This window comes from Arachis ipaensis, chromosome B2 (genome assembly GCF_059453495.1).
Source record: "Arachis ipaensis isolate K30076 ecotype BB chromosome B2, ASM5945349v1, whole genome shotgun sequence".
Lineage (NCBI taxonomy): Eukaryota > Viridiplantae > Streptophyta > Magnoliopsida > Fabales > Fabaceae > Arachis > Arachis ipaensis.
Genome location: NC_142437.1, coordinates 68,348,414 through 68,365,027, shown reverse-complemented (window position 1 = coordinate 68,365,027; position 16,614 = coordinate 68,348,414). Strand labels below are relative to the sequence as shown.

General features: G+C 36.7%; 1 non-coding gene across 1 annotated transcript; it reads right to left on the bottom strand.

Moving 5' to 3' along the window:
- Positions 1 to 7,284: 7,284 nt before the first annotated feature.
- On the bottom strand, positions 7,285 to 7,390 carry LOC148574259 (small nucleolar RNA R71). Its single transcript, XR_015905771.1, has one exon. It is a non-coding gene; the product is annotated as a small nucleolar RNA R71 (small nucleolar RNA).
- Positions 7,391 to 16,614: the final 9,224 nt, after the last annotated feature.

The following is a 16,614-nucleotide window of genomic DNA, read 5'->3' as shown; positions in this document are numbered from 1 at the left end:
ATTTGTAATTATATAAGTTTTCAGATATTTTGGGTAATAAATAAAGTACGGGGGATAAAAATGGATATTTTATAAAAGTTTAGGGTTATTTTTATAAATATGAAAATAAGTGAGGATTCCAAATATAATTTTATAAAATATTAAGGTTAAAAATAGAATATAAAAAAGTTCATGATTTAGAAAGTAATTAATAAAAGTTTTAAAATAAGGTTTTATAAACTAAATTTTAAGAAGATATATATATTATTTATTTACTATTTAAATTATTCTATTTATATTATTATTGTTAATATTTTATTACGAATATTAATTAGTAGAGATATTATTAATATTATTATAAGTCAAAAAAGAGCAAACTGAATGATCTTAAAAGTTTTAGAGAACACAGACTTAATTAAAGTACTTTATAATTCTTTTTCATAAGACACTTAGGGAAAGGCGAGAGAATAATGCTGAGATAAATTATATTATGGAATGATAGGAAAGAAAAGAAGAAGAAAGGAAAGAAAATGAAAGAAAAATATTAAAGAACTTCTGCCACAGGAGAGCAGAGAGCAAGTATTAAAAGATTCTAAAGAACCTCTGCCATATGAGAGCAGAGAGTAGGAATAAAAGAAACAAAAGAAAGAACAAAATAAAAAGGAGATAAGTAGAGATATTGATTAGCACTGAGAACGAGCTAAGATGATTGCCTACCGGCTGAAAGTGAGCAGAGATATGGTGGTGAGTCCACTGAGATTTGCTTCCAGAGATACATCGGCCAATCCAGGGGATGGTCGCACCTGTAAGACAGAGGTTACTTACAGAGATTATCGATACATACATTGACTAGAGAGAGCCTCACCTGTAAGACCGAGGTTGCTTACAGAGGTTATGTTTGCATACATCGGCTCAAGAGAGTCGCACTTGTAAGACAGAGGTTGCTTACAGAGGTTATGACACTGGAAGCCAAACTCAGACAAAGGTTGCTGAGTTACGTCGGGAGCGGGTCGAAATCGGCACATGAGCTCATGGCCTGTGATAGGAATAGACATGCATCATACTTGCTTGCAAATATTTGTTTGTGAGTGTGTTTTCTATAATTGTGTGTGCTTGTGATTGGATTCTATGTTGAATTGGATTGTACTTTGTTGACTGTTATTGCTGATCAATTATATATGTAATGAATATAACTATACACCCTAACCCTACTAAGAACTCTCTAATTCTTACCCCCTATTTCCACCCCTTTTAGCTACAGGTGCGAAGGTTTAGTGGAATTTGGATCCTCTAAATTTTAAATTTGTGCTTTAGAAGGTAAAGTGTGATCTTCTACCTTTGAATGGTTTCTCTCTCATATTTATTCTTGGTCCCACCTATAAAATAAATGGTGAGAGATCACACTTTATTCTCTAAAATGAAATTCAAACTTTAGAGAATCCAAATCCAGTTTAGTGCAGAACTACAGGAGCATAGAAGATTGAGTTTGCGAGTTAAGTTCTTAGATTTTATTTTCCCCTCGTCGTTTATTGTTTTTAGTTTTTAGAGGGGATAGGACTTGTATTTGAGTATCTTAAAATAAGTCTATGTAAATAATGCTATGTGAATATATATATTTTTGTGATTAAGTGATTAAAGTAAAACTTTCTGTTTTCTTAACTAAAGTTTCGATTCATATTCACGAATGCTCAATATTAAATAAACATAGTATATAATTAAAGGAATAGAGGTAAGTAGCACTCGGACTTTTAGTGCGATCATGAGATGCTAAAAATTAAGGCATTACAGTAACAGTTTATTACGTTAATATGTTAGGCGCGTGTATTACAAACAAATTGGAGGGTAGGAAAGGCACGTCTAGCAGACACGGCTTGAATAAATTAGATGTATTTTTTACATGGATGTAGGACATTATTGTAAAATTAATTTAATTTATTTTTGGATAAATTAATCAATAAAACTTACATAAATAAAATTGACACTCTATTTTTATTTCATTTAATGATTTTGAAATATATACAAGCTAATTAAGACATTTTTCATACTTAAACTTTTTTTGTTTCAGTTTTCTATATTTTATGTGGGGTTTCAACCGTAAATGTAATCATTTTTCCTACTAATCATTTTATACAAAATGCAGATAAAATCAATTTTTTTTTTTGTTTTTTTCTTTTCTAATTTTGAATTTAAATTTTAAATTTTTTTCCTTCAATCGATAATATTAAATATGATATTTCATTGAACATTCATTAACTGAAATAAAAAATATTATATAATAAAAACCATATTTGATAACACTAAGTGACTAACTAAAATAGAAAAAAAAAAATCCATTTTTCTTAATTTCGTACTACTTATTTTCTCTCTATGCAAAAGGTGTGAAAAAAAAGTGGGGAGTGTTCTTCACGCTCTTGAGAGCGCTTGTACATGACGATTCTAGTTGTTTGTATTGAAATGCATGCCAAAACGAGAAAGCATGTATTGTTGCGAAAAGATTAAGGATTCCCATGTAGATCAATAGATATGCTTTTAGTTTCGTATATATTTTTCATATTAAATAGATAAAAATTGAGTAGTATTTTAGGTGTTATTAGTGACATGTCATCTTAAATGATTTTTAAAGTCTTTTTTTATTTATTTTTTCAAATTTTAATCAAAATTTTTATATTTTTCATAGAATTTAATAAATAATCAAATATTTTAAGTTGTGTTAGTATTTTTGTATTTACAAAAAATTTCAACCCAAAAAACAAATAAGAAATGAAGCTTTTCTACAAAGAAAAACACAAAGACAGCAAAAACGTGACCTAAAGAATTGGAAGCATGTTTACCGTGGTATTATTTGAATAATTCGATGTATTTATCGGTATTCGTGAGCTTTAATTTTCGCTCATCAAAATTTTAGTTCTGTTGCTGGAAATTAATTGAAATTAACAACATAACGTCCGATTAAATCCTAACTTAGATCTTATCTACTTTCTTTTCTTCACCATTCTTTTTCTTTTCTTCTATCTCTTATTTTTCTTTTTTTTATTCACATTTTTCTTTTTCTTTTTTATTTTCATTTCTTTTCTTTTATTCTACCTTTTTTTTTTGTTTAAACCTTCGTTTCTTCTTTAATCTTCTTTATTCCACGAGATGCATTTGATCTTTTCTTGTTTGTATGTACAAAAAATGATGGAACTAGATATTGTGAAAAAAATTTTAGCAAACAATGAAAGTATGATGCAACAATTTTTCTTTCTCACAAAACAAGTGGAACAAACGTAGTATAAATACTTGGAATATTCCTCCAATTACTCATCTTTTCCTGAATGGAGGAATTATTCAATTTCTGATTGAAAAAATCAACGATAAGAATATTTAATATGTCAAACAAGCAAATAAATTTTAATATTGAATATCAAATCCTTCAAGAACCTTCATATCTTGAACTCGCTGTGGAAAGACTACTCAACAAATCCAAGATTTCATGCAAGAAACAAGAACACACCTCAAAAATCAAGAAATCTCCATTAGATACTTGGAGATGCAAATAAAGCATGTTGCCAAGCTGCTAACAGAAAGACAAAATCCTCCGAAAGAATGTGAGGCAATTCATGTAAAGGGCCGAATTCACATCAGATCTAAAGAAACCAGTGAGCGATTTGGTTAATCCATTATGCCAAGAAGTGCTCAATAAAATAGCTTTAACTAATTCATTCCAATAGACCAAAGAGGAAAATACTTGTTCAACAGAGGAGATATTCTCAAGTTATCTGAAAGAAATAAGTCCACCATGTGCGTGCACAATGTAACACCCTATCACACAGAGCTTTACACTTAAGTTGTAAAATAGAGGTGGTGTGTTATTACGACCTCTAAAATAAAATATATACGTATAATAATCGAAAGAATGAGCTGAAGCTCATTAAGTTTAGTGGGTTGGTTGGGCCCATGGGCCTAGTTTGGGCCTGGTTCGGCCCGTTCAACCTAATCTTGGGCCAAATTATTTAAAATTAGTGTCAAAATTCTTATTTTAATTAGCTCTATCTCATTAAACTATAAAATTCACATTTCTAATTTCTTTGATTAGTATTTAATTTATTGACTAATTATTCTTTAATTATGCAGGGTTTACATCCTACTCACCTAAATAAGAATTTTGCTCTCAAAATTCAAATTCAGTTACCTGAAAAGAGGTGTGGGTAGTCATTACGTATTTCAGATTCAAGTTTCCACGTGTGTTCTTTGTTTCCAGCTCGACTCCAAGCGAATTTCACTAATGAAACCTTTCCCATGCAACCGTTTGATGCTGGTGTCGTCAATTCTAATCAGGGTTACTGGAAGTGTCAAATCTTCTCTTACTTGAACCGATTCGGGTTCTAGAACAGGACTTGCATCAGGAGTGTACTTTTGAAGCTATAACACGTGAAACACGTTGTGCAAGTTCAAAAGATGTGGTGGTAAGGCAATTATGTAGGCCACTGGTATAATCCTCTTCTGAATTTGAAACGGACCGACGTAACGAGGATTTAGTTTCTTTGTTTTAATTGCTCTACCCACTCCGGTTGTTGGAGTAACTTTTAGAAACACATGCTCTCCTTCCTCGAACTCTAAGGACTTTTGCCTCTGATCGGCATAGCTCTTCTAACGGCTTTGAGCGACAAGCATTCGGCTTCAGATTTTCTTTATCTATTCAGTGGTTTCAACTATCATTTCAGGCCCTTACAAGCTTTTTTCCCCAGCTTGATACCAGCATAGCAGAGATTGACACTTTCTCCCATACAGAGCCTCATATGGAGCCATTTCGATGCTCGCATGACAGCTATTATTATATGCAAACTCCACTAGCAACATAGACCAATCCCTGCTCACCGCCTGGTCCAAAACACAAGCACTCAGCATATCCTCTAGGGTTTGGATTGTTCTCTTCAATTGACCATCGATTTGAGGGTGATACGCAGTACTTGATTCGTGAGCATCTTCTCTATCTTTTTCTAGTGAATTTGCATTTGAATTAATAATTTTAATCAAGATTTAATATATTTTAGCCACTATGAATGCTACTTTGAGTTGTGTGCAATTCTCTTTATTTTAAGTAGCATTTTGGACGAATTTAACAAGAATTAGAGTCAAGGATGGAGCAAAGAGAGATTAGAACTAAAAGCTACTTCATGCACGCCAAACTTGGATTCCCCAAGTTTGGCGCCACAACAAGAAGGCTTAAGGAAGCTTGCTGCCACCTCCACACTAAACTTGATCATTGTCAAGTTTGGTGTCAGCTCAATCATCCCAAGGAGAACTCACTGCCATCTCTACGCCGAACTTGAGTTTACTCAAGTTTGGCGCTAACTCAAAAGGCTCCAAGTAAAGCAATACGCCATCTCCACGCCAAACTTGGTTCCTTCCAAGTTTGGCGCCACCCTTTATGAGTCCAATGGTCCCCACTCATCCCAGGATGCACTACAGATGAAGGCTTTGCAAATTTTGATTAAACTTTTATTATTAAAATTAAGAAAAATATTATTTAGTTTTTAAGAAATATATTTTATATTAATTAAGATTAGATATAAAAGGGAAAAGAATCAGCCCGTCGGGCTCTTCTCTTTTCTTCTACCTCATTCCGCAATTTACAGTTTTTCAGAATCCTAGTTTTCTCTCTGAACCATGAGCAACTAAACCTCTACTGTTAAGGTTAGGATCTCTGTCTATTGCATGGATTGATACTATTTTTTTTATTTTAATTCATGTACTGATTTATATTTCAAGAATTGTTTTCATTCTTTATCTTATGAATCTGGGTGGAACGGAAGTATGACCTTGGTTCTAATTGAGTTCTTGTATAACTTGCAAAAGCTCTTTACTTGAACAACAGCTTGAAAACATATTCTCCTAAACTTCTAATTATCTGGATTTAGTGGGATACGTGACATATAATCCTCTTATATTTGGTTAATTAGGGTTTTTGTGGCATAGAACTAGAATTGAATTTCACCCTCTAATTGGAATTAAGTGACCAAGAAATTGGCGGTTGATGAAGGTTAGAGGAGAGTAAAAAGGTCTAAGGAATTAAGGTTTAGTCACATATAGTTTGCCATGAATTGAATCTTGCATGATTAAAATAGTTAGTAAGAAAAGTTAATCCGGAAAATAGATAACTCTGAAGTCTTAACTGTTTCTCCATATATACTTCACAACTTGTTTACTGTTTGCTTTTCTGATATTCTAAATTTACTATTAATGCTTTTGAACTCTCAAAACACCATTTTCTGTTTGTCTGACTAAGCCAATCACTCAATCATTGTTGCTTGATCCATCAATCCTCGTGGGATCGGCCCTCACTCACCTGAGGTATACTTGGTACGACCCGGTACACTTACCGGTTAGTTTGTGGATTGTAAATTCCGCATCAAGTTTTTGGCACTATTGCCGGGGAATTGACTGTGATTAACAACTATTAGTTGTTTGATTGCTTAGATTAGGTGTTTTAGTTTTAATTTTATTAAATTTTTGCTTTAACATTTTCGAAAATTAGTACTAATATTTTTTCCTAATTTCTGAAATTAAGTTTGGCGTTACCTAGTTGATTTTATTTTAATTTTTCTGTTTACATTGCCTATTAATTTTCCAATTTTTTTCTCTAATTTTAGTCATCATTTTTGAATTTTTACTACTTTATTTATTTAGTATTTTTATTTTATTTCTTTACACAGGTTATCTCACTGAGAATTCTCTACACTCTGACATAGAGAGTCCCATCTTTTCTTGTCTTCTGTCTGTTTATAAGCAGAAACAGGGACAAGGAACCTTTGTTAAACTTTGGTCTTGAACCTGAAAGGACTTTGAGGCGGCGTTTGCAACACGCGTGACTTTACAAGGCTGTAGAGTCCACCATGGATCATAATAATGCTACTAATGCCAATGTGGCAAATCCGAATGGGAATGAGCAACCTAGAAGAGTGCTTGGCTCTTACACTACTCCTAATGCAGATCTTTATGGCAAAAGTATTGTGGTGCCTCCTATAGCTGCAAACAACTTTGAATTGAAGCCTCAGATTGTCACTCTTGTGCAACAAAATTGCCAGTATCATGGACTTTCTCAGGAAGACCCCAATCAATTTATTTCTGATTTCCTGCAGATTTATGATACTATAAAAACCAATGGAGTGAATCCTAAGGTATACAAACTCATGCTCTTCCCGTTTGCTGTGAAGGATAGAGCAAAGCTGTGGTTAGATTCTCAACCCAAGGAGAGTCTGGATACTTGGGATAAGGTTGTCACTGGATTTCAGACTAAATTTTTCCCACCTCAAAAGCTTACTAAGCTAAGGGTGGAGGTTCAGACCTTCAAACAGAAAGATGATGAAACCCTTTATGGAGCTTGGGAGAGATTCAAGCTACTTACTAGGCAATGCCCTCCGGACATGTTCTCTAGATGGACTCAGCTGGATATTTTTTATGAGGGCTTATGTAAAATGTCCAAGATGCGCTTAGATAATTTTGTAGGTGGTTCTTTGCACGTGAAGAAGACATCAGAGGAGACTACTGAGCTTATTGAGTTGGTTGCTAACAACCAATATTTATATTCCTCCAATAGGAATTCTGTGAACTCTGAGGCCCCTCAGAAGAGAGGCGTTTTGGAAGTGGAAGCTATTGATTCTCTTCTTGCTCAGAATAAACTTTTGTCTCAGCAAATAAGTCTAATTACTCAACAGTTGAGTGTAATACAAGTTTCAGCTGTCAACACCCAGAATGCACCTCATGAGGTCCCTTATGACATGATAGGTAATTTTATGCAAAATTAAAATTATGATTATACTCAATCTTCTTCTGAACAAGTCAACTACATGGGGAATGGTCCTAGAAATCCCAATAATGATCCATACTCTAAGACCTACAATCAGAGGTGGAGAAATCACGTAAATTTTGGGTGAAAAGACCAACCTCAGAGATCTCAGAATTTCAATAATAATTCTCAAGGCGGTTTTCAAAAGAATAATCATAATAACCGCCAATTTCAGTCTCATCAACAACAACCACCTCAGCAGGCAAATTCTCACCCCCGGCAGAACTCTAACTAGGAGACAGTGATGAAGAGTTTTATACAGGAAACCAGAGCTTCCATTAGAAACTTGGAGGTACAAATGGGCCAGTTGAGTAAGCAAATACCTGAGAGGTCTTCAAGTGCATTTCCTGGTGATACAGTGATAAACCCAAGAGAGAATTGCAAGGCTATTCAGTTGAGAAGTGGTAAAGTAGCTGGTTCTGAGACCAAGGTCAATGAGGAGCTAGTTGAAAAAGAAGCTCCAGAGGAGAAGAAGGAAGAAGTAGAGCACGCCCCTCCAATGCGTGCGAACAACCCATTCCCAGACTCTCTTGACACTTATTCTATATTACCCAAGGCTCCTGAGTACAAGCTAAAAATTCTATACCCTCAAAGGCTTCAGAAGGCTTCCAAGGACAAGCAATTTTCTAGATTTTTAGAAGTTTTTAAGAAGTTGCAGATCAACATTTTTTTTGTAGAGGCTCTTGAGCAAATGCCTCTCTATGCTAAATTTATGAGAGAATTGTTAACTAACAAGATGAATTAGAAGGAACAAGAGACAGTGGTATTGACCAAGGAATGCAGTGCTATTATTCAACATAACCTTCTTGAGAAGATGCAAGATCCAGGAAGCTTTGTCATTCCTTGAACCATTGGAGATGTCACTATTCAGAGAGCTTTATGTGATCTTGGAGCTAGTATCAATCTCATGCCACTTCCAGTGATGAAAAAGCTTCAAATTGAGGAGGTAAAACCCACTTATATTTCTCTTCAACTTGCTGATCTGTCTATTAAATTTTCTGTGGGTGTTGTTGAGGATTTACTTGTGAAAGTAGGACCATTTATTTTTCCTGCTGATTTTGTTATACTGGACATGGAAGAGGATGCAAAGTCCTCTATTATTCTTAGTAGACCCTTTCAGCTACAGGTAGAGCTTTGAATGATGTGTAAAAAGGTGAATTAACCCTGAAGGTCAATGAAGAACAGGTGGTCCTTAATGTATTTGAAGCCCTCAAACATCCTAATGATTCTGAAGGGTGTATGAGAGTTGATGTTGTTGAACCACTTGTTCAAGAGGTACTGAAAGCTAAGGTACTTGATGACGTTCTAGATCCTATTTGGCTATTTCTGAGTATGAATTAGTTGAAGTTGATGATTCACCACCCCAAAAAGAGCTGATGAACACGCCTAAAGTAGAAGAGGAAGTCCCCAAGCTTGAGCTCAAACCCTTGCCTCCTTCTCTAAAAATGAGTCATATCTAGTGATTATTAGCTCTTTCCTAAAGCCTGGAGAGGAAGAGGCACTTATTACATTGCTCAAGAGCCATAAAACAGCTCTTGGATGGACCATTGGTGATTTAAAGAAGATTAGTCCAACCAAGAGTATGCACAAGATCCTTCTTGAAGATGATGCTAAACCGGTTGTGCAACCATCAAGGAGACTCAATCCAACTATGAAAGAGGTGGTCCAAAAAGAGGTAATAAAATTATGGGAAGCCGGCATTATTTACCCTATTTCTGACAGCCCTTGGGTGAGCCCTGTGCAGGTAGTTCCCAAGAAAGGAGGGATGACAGTGATCAAGAATGACAAGAATGGGCTTATTCCTATAAGAACCTTTACAAGATGGCAAATTTGTATAGACTACAGGAGGCTCAACACTGCTACAAGGAAGGATCACTTCCCCCTACCTTTCATTGATCAGATGTTTGAGAGGTTAGCTGGTAATTCTTTTTATTGTTTTCTAGATGGATATTCTGGATATAAACAAATTGCAGTGGACCCTCAAGATCAAGAGAAGACAGCATTCACATGTCTCTTTGGAGTTTTTGCTTACAGGAAAATGCCATTTGGACTTTGTAATGCTCTTGCAACTTTTCAGAGGTGTATGTTTTCAATTTTTTCTAATATGGTTGAAAAGTTCATTGAGGTATTTATGGATGATTTTTCTATCTTTGGTAATTCTTTTGAATCCTGCCTTAAGCATTTATCTCTAATCTTGAAATGGTGTCAAGAATCAAACCTTGTTTTAAATTGGGAAAAATGTCATTTTATGGTTACAGAAGGTATTGTTCTTGGACACCAGATTTCAAGTAAAGGGATTGAGGTTGATAGAGCCAAGGTAGAGGTAATTAAAAAATTACCACCACCAACTAATGTTAAGGCAGTCAGGAGTTTCTTGGGTCATGCAGGATTTTATAGAAGATTTATAAAGGATTTTTCAAAAATTGCTAAACCATTGAACAACCTATTAGTTGCTGATGTTCCTTTTGTCTTTGATGCTGAATTCCTGCATGCTTTTGAAACTCTGAAAGCAAACCTTACCTCTGCTCCCATTATAGCTTCCCCTGACTGGAATTTACCATTTGAATTAATGTGTGATGCTAGTGATTATGCTATAGGTGCTGTTTTAGGACAGAGGCAAGGCAAGCCTATACATGTCATTTACTATGCTAGCCGTATGTTAAATGATGCTCAAAAGAATTACACCACTATAGAAAAAGAATTATTAGCTATTGTGTATGCTGTTGATAAGTTTAGGTCCTATTTGATTGGTTCTAAGGTTATTGTTTATATTGATCATGCTGTTTTGAAGTACCTTCTAACCAAACAGGATTCTAAACCAAGATTAATATGATCGGTGTTACTCCTTCAGGAGTTTGATATTGAGATAAAAGACAAGAAAGGGTCAGAAAATTAAGTAGCTGACCACCTTTCCAGAATTGAGCCTGAAGAAGGAGTGCAACCACCCACAACTATGACTGAGACATTTCCGGATGAGCAACTGTTCCTCATTCAGCAGGCTCTATGGTTTGCAGACATTGCAAATTACAAGTCCATAAATTTCATTCCAAAGGAGTACAGTAGACAACAAGTGAAGAAGCTACTAACTGATGCAAAGTACTACTTTTGGGAGGAACCATACCTCTTTAGAAGATGCTCAGATGGTATAATTCATAGATGTGTTCCAGATGAAGAGACACAGCAGATTCTTTAGCACTGTCATGGCTCTGATTATGGAGGCAACTTTGGTGGTGAAAGGACAGCTACAAAGGTCCTTCAGAGCAGTTTTTATTGGCTGACTCTCTTCAGAGATTCAAGAGAATTTGTGAAGCACTGTGATAGGTGTGAAAGAGCTAAGAATCTCTCTGCCAACCATGAGATGCCTGATGAACGGATTTTTGACAATTTAGAATTTCACAATAAATCCTCGTTGCAAGTATAGTATCTAAACCAACAAAGAATCCTTTCATGCAAAAAAATTATTTGTCACAAGTAACAAACCCAAATTAAAATAATAACCGAAGTATTCAAACCTCGGGTCATCTCTCAAGAAATTGCAGGGAGGTGTATTTATTATTGGTTATGAAAAAGTATCTTTTTGGGTATTTGAAATAAGGAACAAGAAAATAAAATAGCAAGAAATTAAATTAATAACTAGAAAAGCTCTCGGCAAGGTATGAGAACTAGAAGTCCTATCCTAGCTATCCTTATCAATTGTGATGAGAATTGTCCATTACTCCCACTTAGTTAACCTCTAACTATGAAAGAAAGTCAAGTGGATGAATCAATTTGATTCCTCAAAGTCCTAGTCAACTCCCAAAGAAAGACTAGCTTTAGAGGGATTCAAATCAACTAGCAACTTTCAATTATCAATCAACAAAGGAGTTTGATAACTCAAGAGTCTCCAATTACTCAACCAAAGCCAAGAGGAGAAAAATCTATTCTAAAGTCCAACTAAGCATTTTATCAAACACTTGGGAGGCATAACACAAAAATATAGAGACGCAATAAGAGATAATAAAATCCAAATAACCAATTGCAAGCATCAAGAACATAAATTGAAGAAAGCAATCATAACTATGAAACACCTCAAATTGCATTAAATAAAAAATCAAATCTAATATGAGAATTCATAAACTAAAGTGGATAAATAAATAAATCATTAAGAGAGAGAACTAAAGTGCTAGAATAAATAAGAGTAGAAGAGAAACTAATTAAACTAAGGTAGAAATCTAAAATTGACAATAGCTAAACCTAAGAATCCTAAAACCTAGAGAGAGGAGAGAGCCTCTCTCTCTAGAAAACTACATCTAAAACCTAATTTTTATGAATGAAGCGTTGTATGAATGAATGTGATTTCCCCACTCTGCAGCCTCTAATCTGTATTTTTGGGGCTTGAAACTAGCCCAAATATAGCCCAGAAATCATTCCCAGTGTCTTCTGCGATTTCTGCACGTGGCGCATGTCACGCGTACGCGTACATCACGCGTACGCGTCAATGGTCTTTTGCGCGTGTCACATGTATGTGTGATCCACTCGTGTGCATCGCCTAACTGCATGGAAACTATGGTAAATTACATATCATTTTGAAGCCCCGGATCTTAGCTTTCCAACGCAACTGGAACCACCTCATTCGAACCTCTGTAGCTCAAGTTATGGTCGATTTAGTACGAAGAGGTCAGGGTTGACAGCTTAACAATTCCTTCAATTTCTTGTATTTCTTCCACTTTTGCATGCTTCCTTTCCATCTTGTAAGCCATTCCTGCCCTATAAACCCTGAAATCACTTAACACACATATCAAGGCATCGAATGGTAATAAGAGAGGATTAATAATTAGCATTTTAAGGCCAAAGAAGCATGTTTTCAATCAGGGCACAAAATTAGGAACGAAAATACAAAACATGCGAATTATATGAATGAGTGTGAGTTTAGTGGATAAAATCCACTCAATTAAGCATAAAATGTACCACAAAATAGTGGTGCATCAATGCCACAGAAGGAGATTCTTGAGGTTGAGTTGTTTGATGTGTGGGGTATTGATTTCATCAGACCTTTTCCACCCTCATATTCCAATAACTATATTTTAGTGGCAGTTGATTATGTGTACAAATGGGTGAAGGCTGTAGCGCTGCCTACCAATGATGCCAAAGTGGTAATGAGCTTTCTTCAGAGATATATTTTTAGCCGATTTGGTGTCCCAAGAACACTCATTAGTGATGGTGGAAGTCACTTCTGTAACAGACAGCTGGACTCACTTTTGCAGAGATATGGAGTCCATCATAAAGTGGCTACCCCTTATCACCCTCAGACAAGTGGACAGGTTGAGGTCTCCAACAGGAAACTCAAGAGGATTCTAGAGAAGACCATCAGTGTCTCAAGGAAGGACTGGTCTAGGAAGCTTGATGATGCTCTTTGGGCATACCGGACAGCTTACAAGACTCCTATTGGCATGTCTCCTTATCAATTAGTCTATGGTAAAGCCTGTCACTTGTCAGTGGAGCTGGAGCATAAAACTTACTAGGCAATCAAGTATCTGAACTTTGATGCTCAGGCTGCAGGAATTAAGAGAATGCTTCAGTTGAATGAGCTTGACGAATTCAGACACTCAGCCTATGAGAATGCCAAGCTCTATAAGGAAAGAACCAAGATATGGCATGACAAGAAGATCGCCATCAGAGTCTTTGCCAGGTTAGAGAGTGCTTTTATATAATTCAAGACTCAAACTCTTTCCCGGAAAGCTGAAATCCCAGTGGTCAGGACCATTTGTAGTTACCAGAGCTTCACCATATGGTCATGTAGAGATTCAAGAAGAGAATTCTGACAGGAAATTCACAGTTAATGGTCAGAGGTTGAAGCACTATCTTTGAGACGAGATTGATCGCCAACGGTCCGTTCATCTGCTGAATTAGCAGGATTGACCGTCAAGCTAGTGAGGTTAAAGAAGCGCTTGTCAGGAGGCAACCCGATAATTTCGTATCCTTAGTTTATGTTCCGTTGCGTTGGTTTTATTATTTATTTGAATTTTATTGAGTTTTTACTGTTTTTTCTTTGTTTTATGTATGTTTTGATCATGCAGAAAATTTAGAACAGGAATCCGAATACTTAGAATAAATTTTGACCACCCTGGAGGTGCATGTTGCGGACTATGTGACGCCAAACTTGGGATCTTCAAGTTTGGCATGGAATATTGCGTGCAAAATAGAGGAGAGGCTCTGGAAGGTCCACGCCGAACTTGGAAATTCCCAAGTTTGGCGTGGAGAACGACGTAGAAAGCTAAAATTTGGAAAAAGTCAACGCCAAACTTGAAGGAAGCTGCGTACAAAAAGGGCTATTCGCAATGCCAGGGGGATGCCGAACTTGGCTCCCCTGGCATTTGGCGTGGAGAATTTAAAAAAAACAAGGGGTATGCCGAACTTGGAGTACACCAAGTTTGGCGCCAGGAGGAGTAATTCACTTCTGAATACACTGCGCGAAACTTCAATCCCACTAAGTTTGGTGCCAACCTCTATATCTCAACCAAATCTCCAATTCAATCAACCATCCCTGCACCAAATCCCTTGGATTCAGTCCCTACACACCTCTTGATCCCCTCCCCTTTTTCCATCATTTCCATATTTCCCACCAACCCTTTTTGCTTTTTCCAAGCCCCTGACCTTATCCCCTTCCTCCTGCGCCATCCGTGACAAGTCCTTTCCCCATATGTTCCATACAGCCTTCCCTATATATTCCTTCTGAAACCCCTTAGCCTCGGCGAATAAAGACCCTTCCCACTTTCCTTCCCAATAAAGATCCTGAACCCTCCTTTGACCACACCTTACACCCCTACTGGTGCACAAATTGTGAATCACACTTTTCACAACTCGTACCACTGACCAGCAAGTGCACTGGGTCATCCAAGTAATACCTCACGTGAGTAAGGGTCGAATCCCACGGAGATTGTTGGTTTGAAGCAATCTATGGTTACCTTGTAAATCTTAGTCAGGAAGTCAATTATGTTTATCAGTTGAATTGCAAATAAACAATAGAGCATGGATTAAAGGTTACTTGTTATGCAGTAGTGGAGAATATGTTGGAGTTTTGGAGATGCTTTGTCTTCTGAATCTCTGCTTTCTTCTGTCTTCTTGTTCACGCACGCACGTCCTCCTATGGCAAGCTGTGTGTTGGTGGATCACCGTTGTCAATGGCTACCTTCCATCCTTCCAGTGAAAACTACGCTCACGCGCTCTGTCACAGCACGGCTAATCACCGGTTGGTTCTCGATCCGGTTGGAATAGGATTTACTATCCTTTTGCGTCTGTCACTAACGCCCAGCCTTCAGGAGTTTGAAGCTCGTCACAGTCATTCAATCCTTGAATCCTACTCGGAATACCACAGACAAGGTTTAGACTTTCCGGATTCTCATGAATGCCGCCATCAGTTCTAGCTTATACCACGGAGATTCTGATTAAGGAATCTAAGAGATACTCATTCAATCGGATATAGAACGGAGGTGGTTGTCAGGCACACGTTCGTGGTTTGAGGAAGGTGATGAATGTCACAGATCATCACCTTCATCACAGTTAAGCGCGAATGAACATCTTAGATAGGAACAAGCGTGTTTGAATGGAAAACAGAAATACTTGCATTAATTCATCGAGACACAGCAGAGCTCCTCACCCCCAACAATGGGGTTTAGAGACTCATGCCGTCAGAGAATACAAAGTTGAGATCTAAAATGTTATGAGACGCAAAATAAGTCTCTAAAAGTTGTTTAAATATTAAACTAGTAGCCTAGGTTTACAAAAATTGGATAAACTATGATGGATGATGCAGAGATCCACTTCTGGGGCCCACATGGTGTGTGCTGGGGCCCACTTGGTGTGTGCTGGGGCTGAGACTTAAGCAATTCACGTGCAGAGGCCATTTGTGGAGTTGAACGCCAGTTTTTATGCCAGTTTGGGCGTTCAACTCCAGCTTTTGATCCTTTTCTGGCGCTGGACGCCAGAATTGGGCAGAGGACTGGCATTGAACGCCAGTTTACGTCGTCTATCCTTGTGCAAAGTATGGACTATTATATATTGCTGGAAAGCCCTGGATGTCTACTTTCCAACGCAATTGGAAGCACGCCATTTCGAGTTCTGTAGCTCCAAAAAATCTACTTTGAGTGCAGGGAGGTCAGAATCCAACAGCATCAGTAGTCCTTTTTCAGCCTGAATCAGATTTTTGCTCAGCTCCTTCAATTTCAGCCAGAAAAATACCTGAAATTACAGAAAAACACACAACTCATAGTAAAGTCCAGAAATATGAATTTTTCCTAAAATCTAATGGAAATAAACTAAAAACTAACTAACACATACTCAAAACTATATGAAATTAACCCCAAAAAGCGTATAAAATATCCGCTCATCACAACACCAAACTTAAACTGTTGCTTGTCCTCAAGCAACTTAAATAAAATAGAAGACTAATAAGTTGAGAAGCAATAATATCTCAGAGTTTTTTGAGTGAAGCTCAGATTCTAATTAGATGAGCGGGACTAGTAGCTTTTTGCTTCTGAACAGTTTTGGCATCTCACTTTATCCATTGAAGCTCAGAGTGATTGGCATCTATAGGAACTTAGAACTCAGATAGTGTTATTGATTCTCCTAGTTCAGTGTGATGATTCTTGAACACAGCTTCTTTATGAGTCTTGGCCGTGGCCCTAAGCACTTTGTTTTCCAGTATTACTACCGGATACATAAATGCCACAGACACATAACTGGGTGAACCTTTTCAGATTGTGACTCAGCTTTGCTAAAGTCCCCAATTAGAGGTGTCCAGAGTTCTTAAGCACACTCTTCTTTTTTGC